This window comes from Pinus tabuliformis, chromosome 5_1 (assembly GCF_031772625.1).
Source record: "Pinus tabuliformis cultivar Carrire ecotype Pingquan chromosome 5_1, CPIR1, whole genome shotgun sequence".
In the NCBI taxonomy this organism is placed as follows: Eukaryota; Viridiplantae; Streptophyta; class Pinopsida; order Pinales; family Pinaceae; genus Pinus; species Pinus tabuliformis.
Genome location: NC_142305.1, coordinates 289,476,433 through 289,482,432, shown reverse-complemented (window position 1 = coordinate 289,482,432; position 6,000 = coordinate 289,476,433). Strand labels below are relative to the sequence as shown.

At 35.0% G+C, this 6,000-nt stretch overlaps 1 long non-coding RNA gene across 2 annotated transcripts in view; it reads right to left on the bottom strand.

The window, feature by feature from the left end:
- Positions 1 to 2,962: 2,962 nt before the first annotated feature.
- LOC149164477 (uncharacterized) overlaps positions 2,963 to 6,000 on the bottom strand; it is a 304,885-nt gene continuing 301,847 nt past the window's right edge. For both annotated transcript variants that reach the window (XR_016260242.1, XR_016260243.1), the window contains one exon: positions 2,963 to 3,642. This is a non-coding gene — a long non-coding RNA (uncharacterized LOC149164477). The remainder of the gene's footprint in view (positions 3,643 to 6,000) is intronic.

Sequence of the window (6,000 nt, the reverse complement as noted above, 5' to 3'; positions counted from 1 at the left end):
AAGGTAAGAATGGGCAGGCAAATTCGAATAGCTCTGGTTCTTTGATTAAATCTAAAACATGAATCACTGAATGTGAAGATTGTATGTGGGTATGGGGTGGTTTCGATGCATCATGGTCATGGCATATCCATTTGCCATAAACAACGGATGATGGTGTCATTGGTTTCATACATACCAAAGTTGGCATTGCGGGCCCCTCCTCTTGTCAAATCGCGGAAACGTATCCGGATGGAGCAGGCATGGGAATATATGGTGGAAGGGTTGACATAGGACCATTAAATGCCCAAGGGCAAGCTAGCATCGGCATAGCAGGGACTATCATGACCGATACACGTCGATGTAGATGTAATAATAAATGGCCTCGACCAATTAATACATTTTATGTTTTAAACAATGTTTAAAAAAAATACGCTTGCAAACAAACTTTTACCCAAACTTTCAACTTGCACCTCTTATTGCCGGGGAGACTGCATGATTTTGATGAAACTTAGGATAATTGGTTTGAAATTTAATTGCGATCGATACACGCTGACGTAATATTAAATGGCCTCGACCAACTAATACATTTTATGTTTTAACCAATGTTTAAAAAAAAATACACTTGCAAACAAACTTTTACCCAAACTTTCAGCTTGCACCTCTTATTGCCGGGGAGACTGCATGATTTTGATGAAACTTAGGATAATCGGTTTGAAATTTAAAAAATTCATTAAAGTTTCAACGCTATATTATTGCAGGGGAGACTGCAAGATTTTGATGAAACTTAGGATAATCACTTTGAAATTTCAAAAATGCATTAATGTTTCAATGCTATACCTGTCGCTTATTGGAGCCATCCATCCCCTGTGTCAGACATCTGTGTGTGACGATTTGCATGTTGGTGGCATGTGGCTGTTTGCATGGTCGTCAGTTAGCTGGTGACAAGGTAACTATAATTGTTAATTACTAAAGCTAAGAGTAGTTTCTTGTCCGAGAAGTACCTTCCTGCAAAAGAGATCTCATCAATTGTGTTGATGAAGATGATGAAATGGTGTTGATGAAGATGAGGGAAATTGCAGAGGCTTATCTAAGCTTACCTTGTTAGTTGAATTGGGCTGCATTCTGCAAGTTGGAAGCGGGATAACCATGTACATCGTGGAAGCTAATCGTGGCCGAGTTGGATAGATTGTGGAAGCTGGATAACCGTGTTCGAGTTGGGGCCGACCTCCGCTGGTTACTTATTGGATCATTGGCCTGGAGAGCTCCGTCGCTGAAAGCTACGAGGCGGCGCTAGTGTACGAGGATCTTTACAACAACTATCTTTACGGCAACTACGAGGCGACGCTAGTGTACGAGGATCTTTACAGCAACTATCTTTATGGCAACTACGAGGCGGCGCTAGTGTACGAGGATCTTTACAACGACATTGATGAAGATATGTTCATGTTGTCGAGGAACAAGAAATTGGAAAAAGGGACTTTTGAGAAATTCACGGCGGCTGCTGCTAGATAAGGGATTGACCCTCAATTTTTTTTGAAACTTTCCCTTTTTGTTTTGGCCAACTTTTGCACTGACTTGGAGCAGTTCTTGGAGGGACATAAGCAGGAAAATAACCTGAATTTATGCCACTGAATTGGTGTAGTTCAGAAGCAATCATATCGCTAGAAAGGGTGGGGAAATCAAATCCCCTATTCTGCATGAACAAGTGAGAACTAGCCCTGTTTCAATGAGTTGTTCCTTATGTCTATCATTGAGTTAAACAAGTGTGCACAGGTGCGAGTGTCTCCTATACTTCTTTATGAGTGAGACGGGAACCCGAATCCAGATCTTCAGAAAGAACGAAGATAACGGAGAATCTATTTTATGAATCTCTCTATTTTATGTTATATGTTATGAATCTACTCTATTTTGTTTTGGAAGACAGGGTAGCCGCATATATGTTATGAGCACATTATTTACTGTTTTTGGTGAGGGCTTTGAAGTCGTTTTTATTTCAAAGTTGTTTTGAAGTCATTTCTGACTGTTGGACATATTATAAAATGTTGGGATTATTTAGGTCAAGACTGGTGTGAAAAGGCACATAATAAAATGGAGCTTACAAGTTAAGGGAGAGGAGAGTAATATTGGGGGAATATTTTATTTAGGTAATATTTTGGAATTTTACAGTTAGGGAGAGGTTAATGGTTCACCTTTTTTTTCTTGACATTTCTCTTGTAACATATTTTCGAAATATGTAATTCACATAAGTTCAGCGAGACATAGCTCAGGATATCTAGATTTTGAATATTATATGATATTTTTATTATGATGTATGTAATTCACATAAGTTCAGCGAGACATAGCTCAGCATATCTAGATTTTGAATTTTATATGATTTTTAGATTTTGAATTTTATATGATATTTTTATTTTGATACTAGATTTTAGTAATGTTTCGAAATAAAAATCGCCTCGAACTGACAGCAAGGAAAGGTTAATTGATAAGTTCAGCCAATTTTGTATTTGATTGAAGCACAAAAAAATTGGAAGGGTTTGACAACAGAAACCAATGCCACGAATATTACTCACCTGAATTCGCTGGATTGAGAGTCGAAGATTACAGAGATGGCAGTCAACTGGATTGAGATCCCAAAAAGAATAGTTTGGGATCAGGGTAATATAGTTATCACAGAATTGCAGTAACAAGCTTTCACTAAAAGATGCAGATATGTGAAGACAGATTGTTCAACGTGATTAATTTTATCAGATTGTTGAAGGTTCAAGATTGCTGAGAACGATGCACAAAAGACCATGTGTAGTCTTCGAATTCCTTTTTAGAAGAATCACACTAAACAATCCTACCACTGAAAAATTATTTTATCAATATTTACAAGTAGTCTTCGAACGCCTGGAGAAATTTCGAAGAATCACACTAAACAATCCTACAACTAAAAGAAATATAATGGTTTTATTTTGCCTATAAACAATCCGGTTTTATTTTGCCTATAAACAATCCTACAACTGAAAGAAATATAATGGTTTTATTTTTCCTATAAATGAAGGAGGAGTTGATGCAGAAGGCTTCACGTAATTTAATTGAGAACAACAATCAACTAATGGAGCACTCCAAGGGTGCCCCACACCTTCTCAATTAAGGTCCCGACTTTCCATAAAGTGGTTTCGCTTGCAAAAAACTATTCAGCGATTTAGTTCCGTTCTACACTGTTCATAACCCATTTCGCTTGCAAAAAGTTCCGTTTTACACTGCTCATAACCCAGCGGCGGAGGTCACAACAACAGTAATATCAACGGCACCAACACCGAAGGAAGCATCTCAGTCAACACAATGAATAACCACGCATATAATCAGCATATCCACCCATTCTCACATACAGTAGAAACTCCCCAACCCACGAAAAAGTGTCCATTTACAAAGGAATTAAGTCGTAAACAATTGAAACTACCTCATATGCATTTGCTTTCTGGAAAAAGGGTACGTTTTCTTTTTCAAAAGAAAAAATTCTAAAAATATAATTATTCTGTACCTTCACTATACTTCTCTCAAGGTACCAATCTCCCACATCCTGTGCAATTAATCATCATGGTAGAGTTTGATGCGATCTCCCACATCCTGTGCAATTAATCATCATTGTAGAGTTTGATGCGAACTATGTTTCTGGATTCTCTGGTTGGCGGCAATGCAAGAATGAATTAATAAACTCTCCCACATCCTGTGTAATTAATCATTATTGTAGAGTTTGATGCGAACCATGTTTCTTGATTCTCTGATGGGCGTCAATGCAAGAATGAATTAATAAACATGCCCCCTATTTTAGAGCGCACTTCAACTTTTCCAATGCATTAGGCATCTCCATTAACCTTGTTATATCTCCAGTTCACTTGATGTGCAATAATTCTAATGGATTTTGCTTAATATGGTTAATATGCGAAAATATGGTTAATATCCCATGTATTATATCTTGAATTCAAGATGAATAATATCTTGAATTCAAGATGAATATGGGCATCTGAATATACCACGATTTTTCTTTTAATAACAATGTGTGTCCAACTATAATTTAATTTACGAGAAACAGTCAGCCCAGTTGTATTTGACTTTTCAACTTTCTTCAAAAAGAGAAGAAAGAAATCAAATTTTTATGTATCTTTACTAAAATTGAAGCATGCTTGCTACATTAATTATGACTTTATTTGAAGCATACTTGCTACTACATTAATTATATAATTTTCATGTATCTGAAATGAAAACGGTGAAATGAAAACGGTTAAAGAGAAAAAGGTTAAAGAAACGGTGAAATGAAAACGGTTAAAGAGAAAAAGGTTAAAGAAACATGTTAGAGGAAAGAAAAATTCAAAATCATGTTTTTTTAATGTTTCTTTTTTTTCCTTCCGACTAGGAATAATCGTAAAAAATAGTACAAAATACATACTTACACTCATTTTAATTTTGGTTTTTTATATATAAATGAGAAGGATTTTTATTAAAATTTGTGTTGGACGCAACACTTATTTAGGAAATTAGTTACAATATCAATTAGTTAATTTTAAAAACCCGCTTCCTTCCAATAAGAACTAGCCTAGATCCATCTTAGATCTATCAAGCACCGAGAGGGATCAAATCTCTCGAGGCGCAAACCTATTTTTTGAGTGCAAAACTTGATGAAAGGTTTTCAACTCCACAGATTTGATCCCTCTCGGTGCTTGATAGATCTGGAGTTAAGATGGATCTAGGTTGGTTTCAGTCATGTGCGATAATATGTAAATTCATCTAATATTAATATAATCATTTTAAATATGCTAAATATGTCTCAAATTAATCTGGTCATTTTAATTTTAAATTTTCTTAGTTACCTCAGTTTGTTGAGATGATAAATATTGTTAATAACTTTAATGATGAAAAATAATGAAATACAATTTTTTAATGTAAAGTGACAATGTTATATTGTTGAATGATAGAAAATGTGAATAATAAGAATATAGTCAATTACACATAGTCTTCATTGTGATTAATCTCAAACTATTTTATTCTATTATTCTTATTTTCACCCTTGTTACTTTTGTCATCTTTTCATATCGATTATATGAAAATGATAGGTTAAATCGTAAACCATTTTTGTACTAAACGTCATACCTTGTCTCTCTTTCTCTATAATATTAATAAGTTGAATTCTATAACACAAAAATCAATGTACATTGTTAATATTTTTTTGTGCTTACACTCACTGAAATTAATGCATCTAATGCAAACAATCAAATAAGATTAGAAAAAAATATTTACACTGAAATCAATGCATATAATGCAGGCAATCAAATAGGATTAGAAATCAACATTTACACTCAAATCAATGCATCTGGTGCAGGTAAGAAAATAGGATTATAAACCAACATCTACATTGAAATCAATGCATCTAGTGCAAGTAAGCAAATAGGATTATAAAGCAACAAGTACACTAAAATCAATGCATTTGTGCAAACAATCAAATAGGATTAGAAATCACCATCTACACTAAAATCAATGTATTTAGTGCAAGAAATCAAATAGGATTAGAATTCATCTACATTGAAATCAATGGATCTAGTGCAAGAAATCAAATATTATTAGAAATCAACATCTACATTGAAATCAATGCATCTAGAGCAAGCAATTAAATAGAATTAAAAATCACCATCTACACTAAAATCAATGTAATTAGTGCAAGCAATCAAATAGGATTAGAAATCATCTACATTGAAATGAATGCATCTAGTGAAAGCAATCAAATATCATTAGAAGTCCCTCCCTCTCTCCTTCTCTCTCTCTTCTCTCCATCTCTCCTTCTTTGCATCTTTATCTCACCCCTAAACATACACACTCTCTCTCCATCTCTCCCTTGTCACTCCCTCTCTCTCTCCACTTCTCACTCTCTATCTTTCTTCTTCCCTCCCTCTCTCCTCCTCTCTCATAAGTCCTCTCTCTCATCCTCTCTCTCTCTTTCTCTCTGACCTTCCTCTCTATTCCCCCATCTCTCTCTCTTTGCCCTCC